The sequence below is a fragment of the Equus asinus genome, chromosome 9 (assembly GCF_041296235.1).
Source record: "Equus asinus isolate D_3611 breed Donkey chromosome 9, EquAss-T2T_v2, whole genome shotgun sequence".
Classification (NCBI taxonomy): domain Eukaryota; kingdom Metazoa; phylum Chordata; class Mammalia; order Perissodactyla; family Equidae; genus Equus; species Equus asinus.
In genome coordinates this window covers 75,518,072-75,544,564 of record NC_091798.1, presented here as the reverse complement: position 1 = coordinate 75,544,564, position 26,493 = coordinate 75,518,072, and the positions used below count along the sequence as shown (strand labels likewise).

Here is a 26,493-nt window from a genome sequence, read left to right as displayed (position 1 = left end):
TACAGTTTAATTACTTTTCCTTTCCTGCATATTTTTTGCTTTGTTTTTCCTGGAGTTATTGTTTTATTTTCTTTATGTTTATTTTTTCTATGTTCTTATTGTAATTATCCTCAATCTTTCTTTTATTTATATAAATCTCTTCTCATGTTCAAACACTTCCATTTTCTGACAATATTATCTTAAAAAAATTTTTTTTAATTGAGATATAATTGATACATAACATTATATTAGTTTCGGGGTATAGCATAGTGGTTCGATATTTGTATATGTTGTGACATGATCACTACAGTAAGTCTAGGTAACATCCATCACCACACGTGGTTACAAATTTTTTTTCTTGTGATGAGAACTTTTAAGATCTATTCTCTTAGTAACTTTCAAATATACAATACCATATTATTAACTGTAGTTACCAAGTACATTATGTTCCATAACTTGTTTATTTTATAACTGGAAGTCTGTACTTTTTGACCCCTTCACCCATTTTGCCCATTCCCAAGCCCCCCACATATAAGTGAGATCATATGGTATTTGTCCTTTTCCATCTGACTTATTTCACTTAGTGCTCTCAAGTCCCATCCATTTTGTTGCAAAGGGCAAGATTTCCTTCTTTTAAGGCAAAATAATATTTCATTGTATATATATGTCACATTTTCTTTATCCATTCATATATTGATGGACACTTAGGTTGCTTCCATGTCTTCACTATTGTAAATAATGCTTCAATGAACATGACGGTGCACATATCTTTTCAAGTTAGTATATTCTTTTCCTTCAGATAAATACTCAGAAGTGAAATTGCTGGATCTTAAGGATGTAATTTTTTGAGGAACCTCCATACTGTTTTCCATAGTGGCTGTGCCAATTTACATTCCTATCAAGTACACAAGAGTTCCCTTTTCTCCACATCCTCACCGACACTTGTTATTTCTTGTTTTTTGATACTAGCCATTTTAACAGATGTGAGATGATATCTCATTGTGTTTTTGATTTGCCAATATCATCTTTTTAAAGAGGTCTGTCCCAAAGCCTTCCGATCTTCTCTAGTTGGATGAGTTGCTGGATGAGTTGCTCTCAAGCAGGTAAAAGACTGCTGTCTTGAGATCTCACTTTACCATCATTCTGGGTATTCCCTTTACTTTCCTTTGGGATTAGACTGCTGTTTTCTGGATCCCATTCTTTACCTCTCTAGGCTTAACTCTGTTAATTCAGTGGAATATATCCATTAGTAGCTTCCTGAGAAACAGTGCATGAGAGATAAAGTTTTGGAGAACTTCTGTGTCTCAAAATATCTTTATTCTACCCATAATTTGGCTAGGTATAGATGTTTGAATTAAAAACCATTTTCCCTCAGAAGTTTGAAGGCATGGCTCCATTATCTCCTACTTTTTAGTAGTGCTCTTGAAAAGTCAGAGCCGTTTTCTTCCTGATCCTCAGTAAGAGAAGACTAGAAATATGAAAAGAAGATTGAAGACGCTCATTAAGGTAAAGAGCCATTGTTCTAGTTGGGAATGCTTCCAGGTAACCACTGAGGATACCTTTAAGTGGGGAGGCTGCCATCTGATTCCTAAGCTGAAGGCTTCCTGAGCTGCAGAACATCAGAGTCCCTATCCAATGCTGGAGTGGAGTAGCAGTGAAAGAGTATTTGGAAGAAAACTGGTATGTGTTTGGTATCTTCTTCTTTCCTGGGAGAGGTGGCCAGGAGACATCCACAAAGCCCTAGTGTGTAGAGAAGTCAGCAAGTGGGAGGAACCGACAATTTGGAAGACCAAGGATACTTGAGTTTTCTGTGGGCCAGGTGATGGTAGCCAGGTTTGCATTGTCTTCAAGGAACCTGCCCTGGGAGCTTCCTCCTGAGCAAGGAGACCCCTGCAGTAAGAGAGTGTGAGTGTACTTTTTGGGTCCGGACCTGGGGAGTGTACAAGAGGTCAACTGGAAATTGCATTGTTGCAGCGTGGAGGCTCCAAGGTGGGAGGCTGGTCCTCAGATTTACTTTTGAGTATCTTCCCCACAGAGGACACTCATAGCCAGATTTCGACAGCACCATGGAGGATCCAGTGGAGATATTCTCAGTCATACCAAGTTCTCCACATGAAGAACCACTTTGTAAGCACTGTTGGAGATAGTACTCTAATAAAAAGAAAATAATTCTAGGAGATGCAGCCAAAGATATGGAAGCTAAAGATGACTAAACAAATGTACTAAAGTTTATTTTGTCCAAAAAATTATTGGGGGCCAAAGCAAAAACAAACAAAAAGCCTCTTAGCGTTCCAGAACTAAAATTTTAGATAACATCAGCTTGGGGAAGAGAGATGTAGAGACTAGAGGAATGTGAATGCGTCAACAATATAGCCTCAAAATCTACAGAGCATCATGATTAAGTAAGGGTTTTTTTTCCCACCAGAAGTATTGATGGATTGTTCAACTTCAGAAGATATCAGTGGAATACAGTATATTTGTAGTCTTAAAAATAAAAATCATATTCAGTTCAAGAGATACAGGAAAATTATTTGATAAGAGCAGCCAGCAGGTGGTGAATGGAGGAGTGGTGAGCAGGAAATGCATAAGAAATTCCCCACTTGCGCTTCTCTGAAGGCTGATGGCCTTCCCGGAGACAGCTGTGCCCTGAGTGGAAGGTGGAAAATGTTAACTTTAAGGGACAGTAGAGATTTTTTGTTTTGTTTCATCTTAGATTGGGATTTCTGGAAGCAGAGCCTGAGTGTAGAATTCAGGGGCAAACAAATTTTTGAGGAATGCTCTTCAGAAAAATCAGTAAGGTTAAGGTTAAGGGTAAGGAAGGCAGAAAAGTGGAGCAAGGATACGATTTCAGGTGAAGTCTAGCTTTGGCTTGATCCTTGAGGGAGAGGTCTGCAGCATAAGTTGCACAGCACAACTGTCCTCCTGGAGCCAGAGGCTGGCCTCTTGTACGTTTGAAATCAGTGGTTGATGTGTATGTCGTGGTGGTTGGGGGGGGGGGGTGTCCTGATTTCCCAGGTGAGATGGCATCAGTCAGCTGAGGTCAATCCTCCTGAGAGAATCCTCTGGGAGCCACTAATAGACAATTTTTGCAGCAGCTGAGAGATGGGTATGCAAGTCCAGTAAATGGGATGGGGACAACGTGGGGGCCCTAGCTTCTACCACTCTGATTCATACATTGAACTGGAAATTCTAGTTTCTGAATCAAGATTGTACTTTACAACTTAAAGTGATTGTGGGATTTTCTATATTTTAAGTGTGCTCAGAAAAGCTGTGAAATTGCCTGCGTTTCCATACAAGGGCAGAGGAAGAGGTCCCTCTACTAAAAAGGACAGCAGAATACAAAAACAAAGTAGCTTTTTATGATTATACTTCATTAGTCCTGCATGCTCAATATACCATGTGTGTGTCTACACATATATAATACATACATGCATATTGTATGTTTCATCATATTTCATGTCATAAATACATGTATCACACATATGTACCTATACATATATGCAAACATATATTTCCTCTATCTCATATTATATTCTATAGCTTAGAAAAAAATGAATGTTATATTCTTATAATGATCTTACAAGTAGCCATTGTTAACATCATTGTTATACAAACATTAAAATCGATATGGCTATTATTGCTATAGCAAAAGTATAGAGGTTACTCATTTTCTTGTCAGCATTCTACTTCTTTGAAATAGAGAAAGTTGAAAAGAGGGCATTTCTTTTTATGCCAAAGATCTGCAAATACTTTGTCCCTGGGGTGGACTTCCAGCCAAATGAGGATCTCCATAGGAATGGAAGAAATCACACGCTCTGCTCCAGGATCCGCTGTTTGCCAGGTCACATTGCTTTACTTTGGATTTCTACCATCTCAGCGAAGGTCAGTCCAAAGAGCCGAGACCCACCGTGGTGCTGCAGATCGCTGAGCATCGCCAGGGAAATGTGTCCTCTTGTGTCTTTGCCAGGTAAGGATCTGAAGATGAGATGTTTACATCCCTGGCGCCTCACATTTTGTGCCAAACCGGGACTGCACTGCAAGAAATCCCCTTGCCAATTTTCCTTTATTAAAAAGATACTCCTTTCCATGCCCAAGAATAACACTGTGGAAAAGGATAACCATTTAGCTGTGTTTGACCATGGTCCTAAGGAATTCAGCAGGATCCCACAGAATTCCAAATTGCACATTTTTTAATTCACAAGCAAAGTTTAAAAGGTACATCAATGACATAATAATGGAAAATGCATAATTCTTTAGAAGACTTTACAGGTCACCAGAGTGCCAAGCATCAATATCGTGATGGTTGTCATACACTATGGCTATATACACAGTATGTTAGCTTTATATTTTAAGCAATAATAAAATGTGCTTCTTTGGAAGCTGTGAAAGCTAAGCCCCCCATTAAGGATTTGGCATTTCATTTTGCTATATGGAAAGACATTTAGCACGTGGTTTCACACCCAGCATTTGGGAGTTCATCCAAGCTCAGTGGTCCTAGACGTAATCAGCATCCTCTTCTTTTAGAGTTTAGATAGCCCCACTAACATGCAGAATCTCCAGGCACACACTGCACCGTTATTTCAAAGCACATCTTTTAGTGCCAGACAACAGGCAAACACTAGCGAAGTTCCAGGTAGAGGCATGTTTATTTGTTTTCTGTGGTTCAGAAACCATTTCCATTTGCTTGAATAAGACACTGTCTAAAAGCAATTTCCTTTCTCTTCCCAAGGCTCCTTGAAATGATAAATTATTAAAATTCTCAGGGCTACCGTACTGAGAAATAAGATAAATCCATTCAATGGGACTCAAGGTTGGAGTGTTTTGTCATCGTTTGGTAGCTCCTCTCTCCTCTCTAGATCCACACACACACTCTTTGGTTCAAATACTGCATTTAAAGATGGTTCATCTCAGGATGAAGTTCTGTCTTTTAGCCCACATCACTGCTCAGGAGAGGTCATAAGTAAGAAGAAAACATGAACAATGAAATAGAATTCACAAACAAAACTAAATGGTGAATCTCCATGTACAGAGCTACCCAGTAACTCCATGCTGGACTCCTAATCAGAAATCTAGCTTCTGGCCCCTGCTCTAACACCCATGTGACTTGGGCAAGACCCATAATCACACTAAGCCTCAGTTTCCATTGCTGTAAAATGATGAAACTAGTTACCTGCTTTGCCTATTCCAAAGAATTATTAAGAGTCAAATATAACACATGAAATACATCATGAACCGCAAAACATTTTACTAATATAAACTACCAGTAGGACAGAATATACGTTAAAGCTACAGATTCGATTGTTTCTCTTAACTTTTGTCCCTTCCTATCTATTCACACTGTCACCAGAGCCCTATCATCTCAATTCCTACTCATAACTGGTCTCCTGCCTCCAGTCCCATCATCCAGAACCCTTTCAGCCCTTCCTGTATTTGAAGCCAGGTAAATCTTCCTAAATTACCATTTTCTGGGGGAAATGTCTTAACTATTACAAGCCACTTGAGTCCCATGTAATATTTTAAAATAATAAAAACAAGATGCCCATGGTAAAGGGATAATGTGGAGGCTAATGTAATATAGACGTCAGTTTAGATTTCTCTGTCCCTTGAGAATCTGGAGCTCTAAATAAATTGATTCTTACTCCCAATTCCATAACCCAAAATTGGTAAAAATATTGTTATATACTTATTGAGAGCATACTTCCTCAAGATTGCTAGATTCATCTGGACTTTCTTTTTTTTTTTTTTCAAATGACAGAAACTGAACTTAAAATATCTTAAAAAAAAAAAGTAAATAGGTTCACTTATGAAACCAAAAAATCTAAAGGTAGTATGGCTCAGGCATGGCTAGATTCAGTGAGGCAAATTACATCAACAGAATTCTTTTTCTTTTTTCTCTACTTTCCTCTGTATTGTCTTCACTCTTAAGCAGTCTGTCTTCATGTGGTAGACATGCTGATGAAGTCATCCTGAATTAACTAAGATTAATTGGCAGTTAATAACTATTGCAAGTAACAGAAAATAAAATAAAAATGGCTTAATCGAGATAGTTTATTTCTCTCTCTCATATGAGTCTGGATGTAAACAATTCGGGGCTGGTAAGACAATTATGTCCCATGAAGTATTCAGGTGCCCATTCTCACAGTATTCTGATGTGCTATCCCTGGAGTGGGGGCATTGCTCATGGTCCAAGATGGAGCTCCAATCATAACATCCATATTCCAAGCAGCAGGATGCAAGAGGGGGAAAAATAGTGATGAAGGATGCAAAACAATTGTCTCTTAAGAAAGATTTCTGAAAGTTCTTATATGACATTTTCATTTTTGTAGCATGTGTTGACATGGCCACAAGTAGCTGCAAGGAAGGGTAGAAAATGTAGCCTTTATTCTATATAGTCTATAAGACCATTTGCCTAGCTAAAACTTTATTACGGAGGGAAAAAGAGAGAATAGATATTGGAGAACAGGTAATAGCCTCTGTCACATAGCCCAATTCACATCATATTAGCTTTGTAAGGTTCATAGAAGGAGAACATCTTCTCAGATAGATATGGCAGAAAACTCCTGGCACTGCTCTGATAGGCCCAGCTTGAGTCACATGTCCATTTTTCAACCAATCACTGTCACTGGTAAGATAACTGACCAGACCTAGTCATGTGCTCATCCCTGTGGTAGAGATGGGGAATGGGGGCCAGACTAGCCATGTAAGACCACATGGAATGGGTTCCTTCAGGAGAAAAGCCATGTAGGGAGATTGTAATGGTTAATTTTATACGTCAACTTGACTGGGCCAGGGGATGCCCAGTCAGTGGGTAAAACATTATATCTGGTGTGTTTGTGAGTTATCTCTAGATGAGATTAGCATTTTAATTGGTACACTGAGTAATGATCACCCTCCCCAATGCTGGTGGACATCATTCAATTTGTTGAGGGCCTGAATAGAACAAAAAGGTGGTGGAAGGGTAAATTTGCTCTCTGCTTGAGCAGGGACATCCATTTTCCTCTGTTCTTGGAGAAGTTCCTGGTTCTCAGGCCTTTGGACTCAGACTGAATTACACTACCAGCATTCCTAGTTCTCCAGCTTGCAGATGGCAGATTGTGGAAATTGTCAGCCTCCATAATCACATGAACCAATTCCTATAATAAATCTCCTTTTATATATATCTATATATAGCCTAATGGTTCTGTTTCTCTGGAGAACCTTGATTAATGCAGGGAGAGTGTCTAATATCAGACAAAAGAGGAAGAGATGCTAGATGGGTATGAAGAACATGTCCACCACAGCTTCTCTGTCTCCAGCTTCAGCATCAGAACATTCTGTTTTATTCTTTGTCAACTGAGAAACAAAATTCAGTTCCTTCGCTGAGTGAAAAAAATCCTTCCCACTACAATTTCTGTGCAAAATTGTCGGAGTAACATCTTGCCATATATCTCTAAATATGACAAAAGCCTGAATAGTAGCTATGCCACTACTTTCCCAGTGAGATGAGAGTGTTGTATGAATGCAGCCCTTTGGAATTGTGCAGTACATGACCTAAACAACCTTACAAGGCATCCCTAGATGCTGACATCGGAAGTTTTCCCCCAAGCCTCAGTTACCCACTGGTGTAATACTAGCAAGGGTTTTTATTTTCCATGTCTCTTGTAGGTAAATAGTCATAATCACCATAACCTAACCACACATTGCATTTTTAAAAACTCTTTCTAAATAGTTACCTATTATTGACTAAGTAAAACCCAACACTTGTCATTGTGAGCTTATCATAACTTTAGGAATATTTACCAAATCTGCTATTTTAAAAATTGCTAATTTTATCAGATTAGGCTTTTTCAACCTTGGCTGCTGCACTTTAGAATCCCCCGAGGGATCCTAAGGAAAAAAATTGATTCCAAGGTCCCATCGTTGACCAATTAAATCAGAATATCTATTGATTTGGGCCTGGTCTCTACCTTTTTTTTTAAACGTAAGCGTCATCAGATTGGCCTCCAGAAGCAACCAAAATTAACATTGATTGAGGTCTATGTGAGCTAATTGGTCTTCCCTAAACAAAATTTATCCAAAATAGATTATGAGAGGCTTCATAAAGGCTCAAATATAAAGCAGTTTTTTGCCTTGTATCCAGGCACATACAGGACCTAAGTTTCCTCAGATATCTCAGTCATCTGGAGATGCAGGAACTCCAAGCATCTTCCTAGCTGTGGGTCCTTGGATTCACTCCCAAGAGGGATCCAAACTCCTTGTTCTTCCCACCTCCGTGACACTTTGGCTGGCAAGGCTTATTCTGCCATTTGAACCCTGTGGTTCATCTTTGCTGATGAAGAATCTTAGTATCATTTTCATCTTGTACAGACTAAAGCTCAACACAGCGTACACTGTTTAAGAACTGAAAGAAATATCTTGAGCTAGAACACTCTGCTGAAGCTCCAATTTGTCTTAATATATGTGCAGAGGTCCATCAGAGCCCAGAAATTGGTTTTATACCAAGCAAGTATATCCTACTTGTCCAGCGTCATAAATCTACCAGCGAACCTGTGTTTATTTAACTTAGCTTCTTTCTCAAATGACTTCACAAAATGTTAGTAACTGAAAGTTAGGTTCAGAAAGAATTTATTTTCATGGTCTGATCAGCATTTTTAATGACGGGAACCTGATTACCAAAGTTTCTGCATCTCCCCACCCCTTCTCTTCAGCCGTTGTTTAGAAGGCACCATTCTGACTCTAATGGGGATGTGAAGCAGAACTGGCACTGGCAGCTTGGAGGGACACCAGAGTTGTGAGGGGTCACATTTGGCAGCCACTCACTCGCAGCTCTAAAAGGCATGCTCTTAATGTTTCACTAAGAAGAAAAGGAAAGAGCAAGCAAGGGGTGGAAATGAAAGAAAGCATGGTATCCTTAACAAAAACGTTTTGGAGTAGCTGGTAAAGGAGGGAGGAAAGATAAAGTTGATCCACCCATTACCATAACTATTGGTTGGATCATTGCCTTCTTTCTCGTTCCAATCCTAAATCAAATTGTGGGGGGATTCTAAGCTACCCCTAACCTGTCACGGATGCTGGGGGGCTAATCATTGGGTCTTCACTTGCCCGTGTAGCACTCCTATGCCACAACCTCCCTGCAGCTAACCAGTGTGAGGTGAAGCTTTTGCTCAGTTCCCTCATCAAGGGTGATGTGGGCTTTGTTCTGGGGCTCCCAAGGGCTGTCTCTATGGAGCCAGGTCTTTTATGGGGGCAGTGTGGTGGAGGGAAAAGAGCCTGGGCTTTGGAGCCTGATACATCTGCAGCTTCCTGGTTGTGAGCAGACAAACGGAAAATGCCTAGCATGTGTAAATGGGTTGTAACAAATGATATCTAAAGACCATACAAATTACATAGGATCAAAGAGAAGACACCAGGAGAGAAATCATAAACATAAAGGGGGTGATGAGACGACAAACACCTTAGCAGGGCAATTTAATTTAAGCAAGTGATTAAAGAGAGAAGAAAGCCGAGAAAGATTGACAGCTGTAGAGAGAATGACATGAACTTACTCATTTTTTCTCTTGCATCCATCTTCCTGGAAAGTGAAAATGGACTGATTTTGATGGCAGTAAATCTTTGACTACCCATAATCTAGTCCCTTTGCACAAGTCAGCAAAGTAAGACTAGAAGGGACCTGGAATTAGGAATTAGGAGATCTTTCTAATTATAGCTCTGACCCCAGTCAGCTGTTTATATTGTCATAAATAATTTGGTGTTTTGAGGTCTTGGTTTTCTTATCTGTAAAGAGGATCAGAAAAACATGTCTGCCTTTTCCCCAGGGGGTTTCAGTGCTCAGATGAAATAGTATTTATCCATTTATTTGCCTCATTTATTCATTTAACAAATATCTATTGTCTACTATGCACCAAGAACTGTGTGAGGTGCTGGGGATATAGGAGTGAACAATGCAGACTAAAGTCTCCGCCTTGTGGAGCCTGTATTTCAGCAGTAGGAGAAAGATAATCAAGAAATAAACGGATAAATACATCATATGTCAGGTATTGATAAGCGCTGTGAAAAAGTAGATAGCTAAGGGGAACAGAATTACTGAAAAAGCTTTATAAACTGTAAAGAACTATACAAATTTAAGATTTTACCCCAATTTCAGGCTTAATTGATTAATAGGATTAAGCTCAAAGTCTTTGGCACTGGCCAGTATATTTGATTCTCCCAAGCAAGGGAAATTCACATTATTGCTCATTACAAGATCAGTCTTTTTAAAAAGGCCTAATTTTCCCACCTTTTCCTAGGTCCTTTTGTTGGCATGAGGCTGCTGGGAAAGAACTCAACCCCACTACACAGAGAGGAATTTAAGTCAGCGTCAGAAATATCTAGGATTTGAGTGTTTCCTGCATCTTAATTCCATAGAAAATCCTCTTTCTATGTCTTTGGAAAGTTCTTTCTCTTTTTCTTTTTTTACCTTAATTCCTATCCTGGAAAATAGGAGCAATCTTTTTTTTTTGTGGATTACTCAGGACTTTGTTTTGTTCTTAGGCTGATGAAGATGGAATCATGTTATCTTTGCAAGTGCTATGTATTAAATATTAATCTTCAATAGTGGTTATACTCAGTTCATTTTATGTAATTTCTTGATTAATGTTAAAAGCACACTTCTCAAACATTTATGAATGTGCCTCTCAATGGAAGACATGTCTTTGAAAAGAGATAATAGCAAATCACTCTATTCTTCCACTAGGGTAGACACAATTCAATTACAAAGAGAGGCTGAGAAGCCAGTTGCGGATTTGATTTTAACACAGAAACAGAGTTGTCTTGCCCAGGAGGCTGAGTACCACCAACACTAGCTGGGAGGATTGTTTCCATATAATTTAAGAGTTGCCCCTGGGCATTAAGGTGGCAGTTCTGCAAAATCAAGGTTATGGAATTCAAATTAATTTAGATACTCATTCCATTAAGCTGGGCTACTTTAGAATGGAACTCCCTATGTTAACATTTAGTAGTAGTGGTTCATGATCTCTCATTCTAAGATGCTTTAAATACTCTTTAGATAACCTCTAGTTGCCACAATGTAGCTGACCTATAGAGGTATTTTCCAAGCCTGTTTAGCAGTGACAGGACATTACCTTTCTCTCAAAGGTCAAGGAGGAGGTGATGCATAGGTACTGTGAACAACTCCTATGGAGAGGTGTTCCTTCACTTGCTCCCTGGAGTCAAAGAACAAATATTAAAAGAATTGAGAGAGTGTTTTATAAGAGGATGAGCCCCTAGAGTGAGGGGCAGGACTTTGAAAACGCCATCTCTTTGCATCAGTCACCAAGATCATTAGCTTTAAATTGTTCTCAAAGCTTAATTCCAGGGATTTTCCCCTAACTTTGTTTCTCTGAAAATTTGTGATTTATCTGAAGTGGGGAAGAACCTTGTATTTTTATTTTAAAAAATTGCTGGGGAGGCTAAAAATTAAGATAACATTGAGATCATAAAATCTGAAATCCAATCTAATGGTCTCAGCATGAGGATATTTCTTAAAACAACAATTTATTATCGCTTCCCTCCCTTCAATCTATTCTACTTTTTTTTTTTACTAAAGTGAACTGAAGGTTTTCTTTGTTAGAAAATAATAAAGTTTTACATGATACAAATACCAAATTAAACAGTGATTTAATTAAGCATTAAAATATTTTCTGAAACATTATCTATTTCTTTCTCAAGCCCTACTTCAAAAATCAATTACTTGCTTTGAAAAGCAGAATAGTTTTTTCTTACGTCTCTTAACTGTGTGCCATAATTTCCAGTATAAACCTCAATTCTTTTAAAACTAAGGATCATAGTCAAATGGTCTGTTCCATTTCTTCTTTCTTATTTTTCCTACTTTTCTTCTCCAGTTCTCAGCTGACTGTGCATGTGTGCACCTGAGGGAAAAGACCGACATGTTATTTTGAATAAAGCTGTGCTATAAATTTGCCAGCGTGAGTGAGAGGAATTCTCTCAGGCACACTCTTTTTTTCCCATTTCCTCCAACCATCTTGACCAGAGCTTCTCTCTACACGTATTCCAATCTTATAATTTGAAAAGAAAAAGAAAACATTGTTCCAGCTCATTCTGGCTTGAAATAGGCCTTTGAATGGTATTTACAAAGAGTCATTTCCATGACAATATCAAAGCCCTCAGTTTCTATTCTGTGTTATAAAGAGGAAAGTCTCATTCAAATGACTCTTCAGATCTGTATTTTTCCAAGGTGTGAGATTAAAGTGAAATGAACCCATAAAGAAAGTGGTTGGGAAAAACCAAAAAGCACACCCTGGGATTCTTCCCTGGAGTGTTAAGAGGTTCCGTGTAACCCTCAGCAATATTTGTATTAGTCCTCTGCTGAATATAAGAATTATAGAAAGTACTTTAAATAAGGAAATTGAAACTTTATCTACTTCTATTCTAGATTCTTTTGAAAGTCCAGACATACCTAATAAAATAAAATCACATTTGTATAAATAGTGGCACATTTCTAAGAGATTAGAAAAGTCAAATAACTGAGGAATTTGAAAGATTAGTATCTAGAGTGCAGTCATATCTATTGTCTCTTTAAAACTGATGAAAGTCATCCTACAAAGGGAATTCCAGCATTTTCTGTAGTCCTAGGAACAGAAAACCTTTTTTCATGGTGAGATTTCTGAGTAGTAATTCTCCTTTTGGTGTTTTTCACAAAACTGAAGATAGTGAAATAAAACATAAATATGCTAAACTTTTAAAATTTTTACTCTTTGAAAAGCTGTCTGGGGTTTCAGATGGAATTTCAGTCTTTTTCCTATTTTGTGGGAAGGATTTTGGCTTTTAAACTGCACAGTGAATCTGACCCTCAAGAGGAAGAGAATCTTGGGTGTACATGGAACTAACGCTATAAATTTTCTTAAGTATCTTCAAATACTTTGAAGGAAACTACGTAGGATGAGGGGACCGGTTCCTGCCCTCCCCCAGCTACCCCAATCTGGAAAGTAAGAAGTGCCGTTGAACACAGTTTCATAGTAATTGCATAATTACTCTTTTTTTCTCACCAATCCTAGCGTGCTATTGGTGAGGTTCCGCAGTATGGAAAAGAAGTCATCTGAGAACTGAATTCTAACCACTAAAAAAATATTTCCTGCTGCCACCTGCCTTTCCTCCGAATTGTAAAAAGCCATTTCAAAAATTTCTGAGCAGTGACACAGCTGCAAAGAATGAAGCGATAAAATAATAGTTACATAATTACAACTAGATTAACGTTAACGCCAAAGTCAATGTTCTAACATAATTAACTTCTGCATTGTTTTGTAATCTTAAAATACGTTTTTTGTAGGAGCTGTCTCATTTTCCAAAAGACTAGGAAATTTTGGGCATAAGACTATGCTGCATGGGCAAGTACAGTACTGGAAGTCTTGAGGCAAAATTCTTTGGCTGATTTCATTTGTATGGCTTGGGAAAAGTTGACTTCTTGTGCCTCAGTTTCTCTCTTAAAGACATAGATAAAGAGACCCTTGGCTAACAAGGACAAATATTCTAAGTCTCAGAGTTAGGTTTTCCTTCTGAAGTTGAAACTAAATGAGAATGAGGAATTATGGTAAATGAGGAATATATTATAAAATGAAGATATCTGAGTTTTTCTCTTAGGTAAGCTGATTCCTGTGCAGACCTTTTTCCTTGCATCTGGTCTGAATAATTTTGCAGCCAATACCTCAGACTGCAAAGCCCATGTGTGGTAAGGAGCTTTTGATTTCAAGTGTCGTGTTCTATCTTGCTGCTGCTGCCATGCCACATTGCTCAATTTTGGAGCTATATTTTATTATTTCTTAAATATTAGAGTATTTGGGGCATAGTGGGTATGTCTTAGAATTGATAAAGGTGGTCAATTTTTTTCTTCTTCTAAATTGTACATATGATATTTCTATTATAAATATTTTATTCAAAATATTTTAAATTTGCCTTGCATTCAAAAAAGGAAACCATTTTATTGGAGACAATGTGCTTAGTGGAGTGAACACAGAGTTTGGAGTCAGAAATTCCAACCCCAGCTTTACTTAACGTCCTTGGGTAAGTTATTTAACCTTTCTGATTCAGATTTCTCATCTGAAAATGGGAAATAATAATGCACAATTCTCAGTTTTTTTGTGGAAATAAATGAGATGACAAAATGTGCCTAGTGTAGTGCTTGGCATACAAGTGATTTATTTTATTGTTACTGCTGTTTTTGTTAGAGGCAAGACTCTGCTATAAAATTTTGTTAAAAAACTTCTTTGAAGATTTTTTTTAAAAAATTGAGTTGACTAAATGGAGTGACCAAATGGATTAAGTTATCCAATTTTTTTTAATGTAGATAGAATTAATGATTTTTTTTTTTTAAGATTTTATTTTTTCCTTTTTCTCCCCAAAGCCCCCCGGTACATAGTTGTATATTTCTCGTTGTGGGTTCTTCTAGTTGTGGTATGTGGGACACTGCCTCAGCGTGGTCTGATGAGCAGTGCCATGTCCGCGCCCAGGATTCGAACCAACGAAACACTGGGCCGCCTGCAGCGGAGCGCGCGAACTTAACCACTCGGCCACGGGGCCAGCCCCTAGAATTAATGATATTTTTGTCTTCTGCTCCAAGCGTTGGTTTAATTTTTTTCAGAATACTTGGACAGTGGGTATTTTTGACATGTGCGAAAGAAACATAACCTACATTGTTTTTCTACATCTTAATTTTAGCTCGAGCCTTCATTGTGCTGTTTGGGCTTCCACCCACCTTCCAGGGTTATATAAAGGTTTTGTGGACTTATAGGATACCAGGGCACAGAGTGGGAAAAGTCTCCCTTAGTCATTGGTACACATAAGTGCTGCTGGGAATTCTTGAACAAAGATCAGGAAAAACTCCATTCTCCTTGCCAGGTTCTTAGTTGGCTATTCTCATAAAGCAATAAGTGAAAAGTTGAGCATTTTAAGAAACAGACATTAATAAGAAGAGTTTTCATAGCAATGTCCCTTTTATTTTCCATTCAAAATAAAAATAAATAAAGATCAGGTATTATCCACATTGGTTTCTCAGTGCTTTACTGATGAGATTTCATTTTTATTTATTTGGTCTAAGCAACAAAAATGAAGCTTCTCATATCCACCTGATGACTTTCTTTGGGAAATGGACAAAATAAATTGCATTTAGAGTAGGTTCAAAGAACACGACCTGCTCATTGCTTCCTTTTGAGAGTGAGATGAATTGGCATCCTCTTCTGTGTCTGAGATTGTTACTGAAACCAAAGTGGGTTCCCTCCTGGTGAGTTAAATCAGACTCTCCACCAGAAGTAGTTGTCTCACAAAGTAAAGAATATTTGCAGCAAATAGGAGGCCATTCGGAATCATTTCCAAAGTCATAGTGTCCCTGAACAAAGGGAAGCTGGGACTTTTTATTTTGGATGGGGAATGAATACTCAAAGGGAGAGGTGGGTATTTGCTTGCACAGGCTCAGTTGAAAAACATGCTTCCACATACACGGCAGGTTACAGTAATAAGGCCTAAGCTCCTCCTGGAGAGCTCTTAGCGTTAAAAATAAGGCAAAGGTCATAGGCGTAGGTCATTGTGTCTCTGAAACAAGAGTTTCAAATCAGAGAGTGGTTTGCATGAAAACTCGGAGTCATCAGTTGTCTGTGACGACCTCTCTTAATGTTCAGGCATGGGCACCTTTTTTACTCTTGCGTGGTGGATCCAAGGAGTGACTCCTAATTTTTAGGGAAGAGTGAGTGGTCAGTAACACCATGCAAGGCCCTACCCAAATAGGATTTAGCTGATCTTGGGACAAACCGCTTTTCCAAGTTTTAAGATAGACCCCATCTCCCCATTCATATGGGGTGGAGTTTGACCTCCGTAGGCAAAGGAAGACAGAATTTTTTTTATCATCCAGCCCTTGACTTTTGGGGACCAGTGGTTACCCTGTGTAGTGGCTTCCTTAGTTCATCAGGGGAACACACTGGTGTAATTCATAGGTGAATAGAATGGGAATTAATGGTAATTGGAGACGCTCTCTTGATATAGTGGCCCTGTTTGCAGTTGCAGCTGCCAAGTCATTCTCTTTCATGGTCTCCAATTCCCCACTTTGATGGCCTTTATAATGGACCCCAGCTACTTCCTTGGGGGCCTGTACTGCTTCTAGCAGTTTAAAGATCTCTGGCCCATGTTTAATTTCTTTACTGCTGCTGTTAAGAAGTCCTCTTTCTTTCCAAATGGCTCCCGGAGCATGAATTACAGAGAAAGCGTATTTAATCTGTGTATATTGTTATTGTTTCTTTCTTTTCCAAATTCCAAAGCTCTGGTTAGTGTAATTGTTTCTGCTCTTTGCGCCGAGGTGCCTGGTGTCCGCCCTTTGGCTTCTACCGTTGCATGCAGAGACATTACTGTATAACCTGCTCTTCTTTGTCCATTCTTCATGAAGCTGCTCCCATCTGCAAACCATACTTCCTCTGCATTAGGCAATGGTTTGCTCTGGAGATCTCTGCGACTAGAGTAAACCTGATCAATCAATTCTGGGCACACCCGGGTAATAGGCCCACTGAAATCAGGGAGCAGGGTACCTGGGTTTAAGATATGAAAGGCTTTTAAAGAAATCTGAGGGGAATCTAGCAGTATAGCTGGATATTGTAGAATTCTATTCTGGGAGCCATAGATGTCCTTCAGTCTCTAGTAGGCTAAGAGACTCGATGGAGAGTCCACACTGTCATAGGTTGGCCCATAGCCAGTTTTTCTGCTTTCTTGATTAAGAGGCAGATGGCAGCTACAGCTCTCAAGCATGGGGGCCATCCTTTTGCCACAGCGTCTAGCTGCTTTGAGAAATAGGCTACCTCTCCTTTTAGGGGTCCTAACATTTGAGTTAACACTCCTATAGCTATTCCCTGTCTTTCATGAACATATAGATCAAATGTTTTGCTCAGGTCTGGTAAGGCCAGTGTAGGTGCTTCCATTAGCAACTTTTTAAGCTTTTTGAAAGCTTGGTCACATAGCTTATCCCATTCAAAGAGGTCCATTTCTGGCCCCTGTAGTTTATCACAGAGAGGCTTAGCAATTAATCCAAAGTTAGGGATCCAAATGTGGCAAAAGCCAGCCATCTCCAAGAATCCTTGTAGCTGCATATGAGTTTTTGGTGAAGCAAGTTGACATATTACCATTTTCCTCTCTTGGGGAAGGCTGCATTGTCCCCTTGAAGTGATGAACCCCAAATGCTTTACAGTCTCTTTACAAATTTGTGCCTTCCCTTTAGACACTTTATATCCCTTACTGGCTAAGAAGTTTAACATGTTTAACTCAATTCTGACACTACCTCCCTGGGGATAGAATCATATCCCACAGGTTAAGTGCTCACTCCCACAGGATTACCCTTCGCCTTCCATTTTAGATGTCAATTGTAAGTCCAGGTTGTCTCCTGTGCTTCTGACCACCCGCCGCAGACCAGAGGTTCCTACAACCCCCTCCTTGGGTTTGATTAATTTGATAAAGTGGCTCACAGAACTCAGGAAAACATTTTACTTAACAGCCAGATGGAAGAGATGCATAGAGCAAAATACGTGGGGAAGGGACATGGAGCTCCCAGACCCTCTCTGGGCATGCCACTCTCCTGAATCTCCAAGTGTTTACCAAACCGGAAGCTCTCCAAACCCCATCTGTTTGGGTTTTAATGGAGACTCCACCATATAGGCATAGTTGATTAGATGATTGGCTATTGGCAATGGAACTCAATCTTCAGCCCCTCTCCCCACCCCAGAGGAATGGGGCGGGGAATGGGACTGAAAGCTCCAATCCCCAAATCACACAATTGGTTTCCCCGGCAACTAGATCCCACCCTTAGAGCCTTTCCAGAAGTCACCTTATTAACAAAAATTCAGGTGTGGTTGAAAGGGGCTTGAGGAATAACAAAAGACACTCATTTCACCTTTATTGCTCTGGAGTTATTTCAGGACCTGAGGACTAAAGTAATTATTATAACAAAAGATGCTCTTATCGCTCTTATATGGGAAATTACAAGAGTTTTAGGAGCTCTGTGCCAGAAACAAAATGAAGATATTTACTATTAGAAATCCAGTACTGTATAGCATTGACAGCACTAAAGTCTTGAACAAATCTATATTCCCCTGTTTCCAGCCTTCTAACAGGTAACGTGGGAGTGTTCCATGGGAATCTCCATGGCCTGATCAATCCTTGTTCTAAAAGCCTATTGATTACAGGAAAGATTCCTCTTTATGGCTTCTGGCTTCAAGGGGTATTGTTTTATCCAGGGCCAGTGAGCTATCTACTTCAATTTTACCTTTACTGGCATGGCACTCGCTGCTCACCCTACCTGTCCTTGTGCCCATAATTCTGAGTTAACTCAGCTTAAAACATTTAGGAGAATCTCTTCCTTCTCAGGTGCTGATGTATCCTATATAGGGCCACAAGCTCAACTCATCAATTTTTTGGGGTGGTAATGATGAGGATTTTAGGCCGGTTAATTTTAAAACTGCAGATGAGAAGCAGGCTCCAAGGAGCAGAGTTTGCTTGCCCTTTGAGAGACATTTGCATTTGTGAAGGAAATCTCCAGGCCTCCCCCTCTGCACCAGGAGGAAGGCAGAATGGCCTTATCTCTGGAAACTCTTAATGGGGAAGGCAAGGACTTAAGTTGGTTACTGTCTGGCAACCTCATGTAATTGATTTAGGGTGGTGGCTTCTGGCCTTTACTTAATCCGATTTGATTCTTATCTAAAAGTTGTGGGACCACCCAATGGCCAGACCCCACCTGCACTGATACCATTTTAACTTTTTTACCTGTTCTTTCCTTTGTCTTGTAAAGAGATGGCTCACATGCCTATGCCTTAAATTTAGCCTTACTCTCCACCCATGTTTGCAGCAGAAGCGGCAGCAGCAGCACCTCCTCCTGCCTGTGGGCCCTGTCCCCACGCAGCAGCTCTGACTCCCCATGGGTCCTGTTCCCATGCCAGCAGCAGCAGCTCTGACTGCCCATGGGTCCTGTCCCCATGCTATTCCACACTATTCTCTAAATAAAAGAGCACTGCTGCCAGATCTCGAGAGTCCAAGAAATCTTTCTTTCGACTTCTCGGCTCACCGACCCCACATCAGTAAGAGATTTTCACATATTTGATGTGGGGTCGGTGAGCCGAAGAGTCAAAAGAAAGATTTCTTGGACTCTTGAGGTCTGGCAGCAGTGCTCTTTTATTTAGAGAATAGTGTGGAATAGCATGGGGACAGGACCCATGGGCAGTAAAGAGCTGCTGCCATCATGGGGACAGGACTCATGGGCAGTCAGAGCTGCTGCTGCATGGGGACAGGAACCATGGACAGTCAGAGCTGCTGCTGCTGCTGCTGCAAACGTGGGTTGAGAGTAGGGCTAAATTTAAAGCATAGGTATGTGAGTTATCTCTTTACAAGACAAAGGAAAGAATATGTAAAAAATGTTGTTAAAATGATATCAGTGCAGGTGGGGTCTGGTTATTGGGTGGTCCTATAACTTTTAGATAAGAATCAAACCAGATTAAGTAAGTGGCTGAAGCCACCACCTTAAATATTATTTTTAGCTAAAGACAAAGGAGGATGTGGGGGGTGGAGGGGGAGTTGATCATGGGAGATTACCACACAAGTACAGTAAACAAGATGCAGATTTAAGTCCTTGCCTTTGGCATTGATTAAGAGTTTCTAGAGATAAGGTCATCCCCCCTTCTTCCTGGTGCAGAGAGGGAGACACTCCCAGAGATGGAGAGTTTCTTCACAAATGCAAATGTCTCTCATCAAAGGGCAAGCAAATTCCACTCCACAGAGCCTCCTTCCCGTCTGCAGTTTTTAAAAGTAACCAGCCCAAAATAATCCTCATCATATTGAGGTATAGTGGGTAACTATTCCAGTTCAAAACTGATTTGGCTTGATCTAGAAAGCCTGACTTAATGGCCTATCACACATACATTGTACATCTGCTTATTCATTAAAGTAAAAAATGTACTCTCTTAAGATAAAGAATGAGGGGCCGGCCCCATGGCTGAGTGGTTAAGTTCGCACGCTCTGCTTCGGCAGCCCAGGGTTTCACCAGTTCGAATCCTGGGCGTGGACATGGCACTGCTCATCAAGCCATGCTGAGGCAGCATCCCACATGCCACAAGTAGAAGGACCCACAACTAAAAATACACAGCTATGTACCAGAAGGTTTTGGGGAGAAAAAGAAAAAATAAAATCTTAAAAAAAAAAAAAGATAAAGAATGAATACTTCCCCTCCTACGCCCTATTGGTAACATCTAGATTAGTCCCTTTCCTGTTATCAAGGTCATGTTTACCTGCTAATTTGCAACTGAATACCTCTTTGAAAATGTATCCTGGGTGTGTTTAATGTATCTTCTTTGTTCTAAAAAGATATAAGACTGTACTGAAACCCATGCTTCTCTGGAACACCTACTAAGGCCTTTCCGGCTTATAAGCCTCACTCTGGCTCATAATAAACTCCCCCCAGCTTTGATTTATAGGTTGGTTATGGATTATTTGCATTGACATTTCTTGGCAGAGTCATAGCAGGATTTCAGAGAAACCCACTGGAGATCATCTGGTATCTACACTGAACCAGCATTCGGTGCCAATAGAGGCCCATTGAGCCCCCCGGGATCACTGCATTCTTCAGGTGACCCTGGTGAGTTCTCCTGAAACCCATACCTCCTTATTTTAAGTTGACAGTCCAGAGTTTATAAGAGCTGTTTCAAACCTTAAGATTAGGTGTCTTAAGCGGGTACTGGTACATACCCTAGGTAAGAGGAACCTAGGGGAATTTCCTAGGCCAGGGGAGACTAGAGGGAACTTTGGAGTGAATGGAGCAGGCTGATCTTTTTAATTTGGCTTTAAATTGGAAGGAATTGTGTTTATAATGTCTGAACAAACTGCTTGATAGAGAAATGAGAGACTGAATGTGTTCAGGTCCAAAGAAAAGGGACATTGCTCCTCCTGGCTGAAAGTCGTTCTCAGGTGACTGAGGACCTTAGCAGGAGTGTTGGAGGGTCAAATCCTCATGATGTGTAGTGGTCCCATAGGGAACTCCACTATCATTCATGTTAATTAATTATAGGCTCATCCAGGGAAGCTCATAAAGGGTTGGTCACCTGAGCTCCAAGCCCCCATGGTGGTTTTAGGCTGTTGGCGTGAGAAACTGAGGCACGTAAGAGAGTGTTTATGACCTTTCTTTAGGGAGTAACACTCACAAGCAGCACAGTTCTGACCCACTACACTGTCCGTAGGAATTGTTCAGACTTTACAGCAAAACAAAACTAAAAGGAAAGTGGGAAATAGAGCTTCTAAAAGCCGACCAGTTCCCGAATGGGCATCCTCACCTCCGAACACCAGCTGGCTTCATGCTGTGACTTGCAAGTGCTTAACAAAATGAGGATAGCTGTAAATGGCTGGCGAGATGACCCAGGATAATTTGGAATTACAATGGCCACTGTGGGGCCCCTTCTTAAGAAGCAGGTAACAGAAATTTTTAAAGAGTTGAGCTCGCCACCTTCCAGCACAATTGCTCAAACTAAAGGTTCTGGAAGCTGTGAATATTTACAAAGAATAGCAAAAAAAGTATCTTACCAAGCTTGTTTCATGTCCTGAGGGCTTGGTTTAATAATTTTTAGGTTAGAGGTCCCAAAATATGGTCAGACAAAATGCAGTTGCACCCCATTTTGTTGTCTGATAGTCAGAGAGAAATGTGGGTTGTACTCCATTCATGGCTAAGGGTCCTATTGTACTGCTGCCAGCCTCGGGTGAATTACATTGGCCATTAGAAGGAATGTTGGGGTTAGATAAGATCATCTAAAGGGTGCACTTAAAAAGCAAAAGTTCAACATCCCAAAATAATGTTATTGAAAGTTTTGTTGCAAAAAGCTAACGTTATAAATAGTACTTAAAGGAATATGTTAGGCCATGACTTTACGGACACCCCCATAATCTACTCTCCAAGCTAATGAAACTCTGGGAGATTTTCTGGGAAACTGCTATACTAAAGATTACTGGAACAGTTCAATACTGCCAGGTAGTTACTGTTCATCCTGGCTGAAACCTGACAAGGTGTTCAAAAGGATTTAGCAACTTAGGATCAGAAATATGGCCAAACTGGAAGCTGATATTCAGAGCCTGATAGAGATTTGCTTTCCAGGCCTTCTTTCCTAAGTTAAAATAAAACTGAGCACCCAGAGGGAAAAAAGCAAATTAGGGTGATGTGGTTGGACAGGTGTCCTCAACTTACAAATCCCTGTAAGACTGGAAAAGCAGTTCGAGAGGCAGTTCAGATTCTACCCAGTTCCTTTATGTTAGAAAGGATTATGGCCTCCCCTCTCTGGCAACTGTTATCTAGCTCATCACCAATTCCTAAAACTGAAGAAAAGGAAAAGAAAAAAGGCCAGAAAAATGGCCATAAGGGCACCCTCACCCAAAATCTAGCTTCTGGAGTATCTTCACTACAAATGTTAGTGAAAAGGCTTAAAACAAAATTTGGATTCATAACTAGGGAGCTTTATATTACTGTACCTGATTCATGGCAGTAATTTTAAAGCAACAGCTGTGGAGACCCTGTATGTGTGTCTATACGTATGTCATGTATGTGATATTTTATCTCTGGATGGTATGGCCAAAATTAAGAGCTCTGTTTAATTGGCTTAAAGTAAGTGCTTACATAAATTCTAAACGTAATAGAAATTAACCCAAATGTCTTTCAAGTTAACATGAGATAAATTACTCTTTGGTAAATGAGGGCTTGTTTAAGTGTGTTGGTTTGATTAAAATAGGTGTGTGCTCAGCATTATCAGCCTTGGATGTGATGCAGACATGCAGCCTTTATTCTGTGTTTATTGGTCAAATAAGCTGATGTTATCTCTTACAAAACTGGTTAACAAAAATAACTTAAAATGTTGGCTAACTTTGTCTAATGTCTCAGGTAGTTTTGTAGGTAATCTAAATAGTTATTGAGAATGAGTAAACTAAATAGATGTAAAAAAGAAAAGTGAAGTGTGGACTTCTAAAAATTAGGTTAAATGATAGAAATTTATTGAGTATCTAGGTCATTTTCAAATAAGATAAAATACTGAAATAATATTGCTAAACATATCTAAGTTTATCTACTTTTGGCTTCTTATTACAGAGAAACTAAAGTATTTGGGTCTATTAATGAACATGCCTTGTGTTTTATTACTATGAAGTAGCATGTTTCTAGAAATTATGAAGTGTTTAGAATGCTGATATAAAAGGTCATAGTTGCTTACTTTTTAGTTTTTGCTAGGGTCTGTAAGGGTTATAAGTTCTAATTAATATATGTAATTAAAGCTACTGGAAATTAATAAGGCAAATATCTTTGTATACGAGGAAAGTAAAGAAGGTATATGTTTTCAGTAAAGAAGGTATAAAGAATGGAAGTATTTTTGTTTGTGGGTTAATAATGTTTTGTTTGTGGGTTAATAAATAAAAATTTGTCCTAAAGGACTAGAAGGGAAGAAAGCAAGCATGGGATAAATTCTGAATGTAAAAAAATTATAGAAAGTTTATGAAAGAGAAATTCTGAAAGGAGTTTTGTGCCTGGTAAAGTTGTCTAAGATTAAAGTAAATCCAATTAAGTAAATGAGTTTTAATGTCAAACTGAGCTGGTGCTAAAATTAAAACTTGGTTTTCTCTCTCAAAGGGATAATTTTCTTGAATTTTTGATTTGCTCTCGATAAGGAGGTTATAAAAGGGTGTTCTTTCCTTTTGAGTAAGTCTACCTAAAAGTCAGAAAATCTGTTTTGTTAAAATAATTTCCTATGTTCAGAAAGACTGAGGTCTCTCTATTAAGACTTTTTGACTGTTTTAACTCGCTGTTTGCCCTTGACTGTTTCTGTTGTCACTTTAAGTATTGTTTCCTATTTGAACAAGAGTTTTAAAATCTTTTGATATTTTTGACAAACTCCCCCTTAAAATATTCAAATCTTGAACAAAGGCTTTCTTTTGACCTGGAAAAAGGAAGAGAAATTCCCTGAGAATTTTCAGAGGGCCCCTGAGACTTCTCAAAGAAATTTGGTCTCTCTTCCTCTAAGGGGAGGGATACTAATCAGGCTTGTTTGGTATGCTAAATTACGTGGGAAGCATTGTCAAGTAAATGATGATAAACCTTAGGTTATATTGTGTAGGTAAATATTATTCACTATTTTAACCTTGCTACCTTGCTTCCAACATCACAAGAGGAAAAGACCACAACTGCATTCTATTATTTAATTAGTTTACAAATGGGTCTTACTTAAAGGATAAGCAAGGACATTATCAAGCTGGATATGCTGTCTAGCCTCAAGAATGGCTGCTACTTTCTATTAACTCTGCTAACCCAGTAAAAGGTTTCCTTCTATAGGCTCAAGAAATCACCATGGAAGAAAAGAAATAAAGGTGGCAACAAAAGGGGGAAAACAATACTTTCGGAAACTTTCTCCCACAGTGACTCATAAAGCCTATACTCATTGTGCTATATGCCCAAATTATAATCTAGGGAAACTATTTCATGAATCACAAGGCCACTTTTCCCTTCCTAAGGAACCCTTTGAGGTATAGCCATTGGACTTTGTCCAAATGCCACCATCTCAAGGATAAATATATCTTGTAATGATTTGTATGTTCTCACATTGGGTTGAAGAAGAGTGATGGCTTTAGATAAATTATTATTGAAAAGGATAATTCCTGTTTGAGGAAATTTCTACTGAGTTACACCATGACCTGGGAACTCACTTCACTGGACAAATAATTAAATCTATTTGTAACATTTGGCCAATAATGTAGCATTTCCACTGAGCTTACTATCCCTGATCCTCAGGATTGGTGGAAAAAACTAATGGCACAATCAAAATTTAATTGGCAAAGCTTTCAGAAGCATTTAACCTCTCATGGCCAAAAGCTCTTCTGCTAGTGCTCCTCAATCTTAGATCTACACTCTTTGGTAAACATCGGCTGTCTTGAGGTAATAACTAGATGGTCTATGCAATTACATGAGGAAATATATGAACCAACTTTGCTTGACAGAGATATACTACATCATTGTCAGCGTCTTATTGAGATGCTTAAAAGAAATGAAAGGTTAGTAGCTGATTCTTTTCACAGAGAGCTTCTAGACCTTAAGGATCATGGACTATAATCTGGAGAATTTATTTACCAAAAGAGGCATCAAATAAAAGACTTCGCAGCCTGTTGGAAAAGGCCATACCAGGATGAGAAGAAGAAGGCATCTGTTGTAGACAGCTGTTCTAAAACTCTGGACCAGGCCTGTATTCCCAAACTTGTATCTCTACATTAAACCTTTGTTATGCTTAAACCAAATGCCTATTTTATGATTGCTCTGTTTAAGCTTTCAAAATACTATCATATTTGAAGAAAGTGACTGATTTGGAACACACTGGTCTTGAAAGCTAGGCATTTATTAGGTGGCTCATAATGGAACTCAATGGTTATGTGGAACAAATCTCTGGCCTTGGCTACTGCCTATATGGCTAAAACACTGCACCCTGAGTTTCCCTTGGATGCAGGGAAGGATTCAGACTGAGCTAACACCTGTTGCCAATCTCCACCTCTGTTTAAGGCCAGATGGGCTCATTTAGTGTTCCACTGGTATGACCACTGAGCAGCTAGCTATAGTTGTTCCTCCTTTGGGGCTAGAAGATGTCATATCACATACAGAAGCCCTTACCAGTAGTCAAGCAGGAATAGCCTTATTAGATACTGAAATGTCTTTAATGAGAAAGGCTGTCCTTCATGATAGAATGGCCTTAGATATTGTTACAGCATCCCAAGGTGGTACATACATATATCATTCAAACTGAATGCTTTGTTTTTATACCTGGCAAGTCCTCCAATGTATCATCTCTTCTAAAGCACATGAAAAAAAAAAAGCAGGTAAATGCCTTAAGTGATCCTATACCTGGTCTTGATTTGTTTAGTTGGCTGCCTTCTGGTATTGGCTTCCATTTGTGACCCAGATTGCAATTCCTATTTCTATTACTCCTTGAAATTCTTGTGTTACTCATAGTATTCAAACTAATTACTGTTTTCTCAGTGTTGAAGACTGGTATGCAAGCTAGAGTAATGATTGCTCAGCAACTTGAGATGGTTAATGGATCTTATAACCCTGGATGAATCCTCTTTTCTTCAGGCTCTGCCTAAGAGTTCATTTTTAAGCTAATCATTTCAAGTATTGGATTACCTGTTCTATGATTGTTATAAGCAATGTAACTATAGGAAGTCTTGTAAAAGCACATGTGCAATGTTTGTGCAATAATCTAAAAATAATTGACAAGTTACATAGCCTATGAAACACTTTCCCTGTTAATATATACCTTTATACTTGTCTACTATATGTGACTATTTCCCCTCAATGTGGATAACCGGGCAAATCAATGAAATAAAAACCTAGCACCGAGGGACATGATGGACCCAGGGCAGGCAGCAACCACCCTGGCACCAAGGGACAATATTTTGATCATCAATGCTTTCTATTGAATGATTATTGATCAAAAGGGAAAAATGACAAGAGATTTTCAC

At 39.3% G+C, this 26,493-nt stretch overlaps 1 long non-coding RNA gene across 2 annotated transcripts; it reads left to right on the top strand.

The window, feature by feature from the left end:
• The first annotated feature begins 1,079 nt into the window (after window positions 1–1,079).
• LOC123289802 (uncharacterized) lies at window positions 1,080–26,493 on the top strand. 2 transcript variants are annotated; one of them, XR_011505934.1, is made up of 5 exons: window positions 1,080–2,106; window positions 3,718–3,946; window positions 13,922–14,013; window positions 20,480–20,602; window positions 25,060–26,493. It is a non-coding gene; the product is annotated as an uncharacterized lncRNA (long non-coding RNA). The 2 variants fall into 2 exon arrangements; XR_006533998.2 differs by lacking the exons at window positions 1,080–2,106; window positions 3,718–3,946 and adding an exon at window positions 13,451–13,681.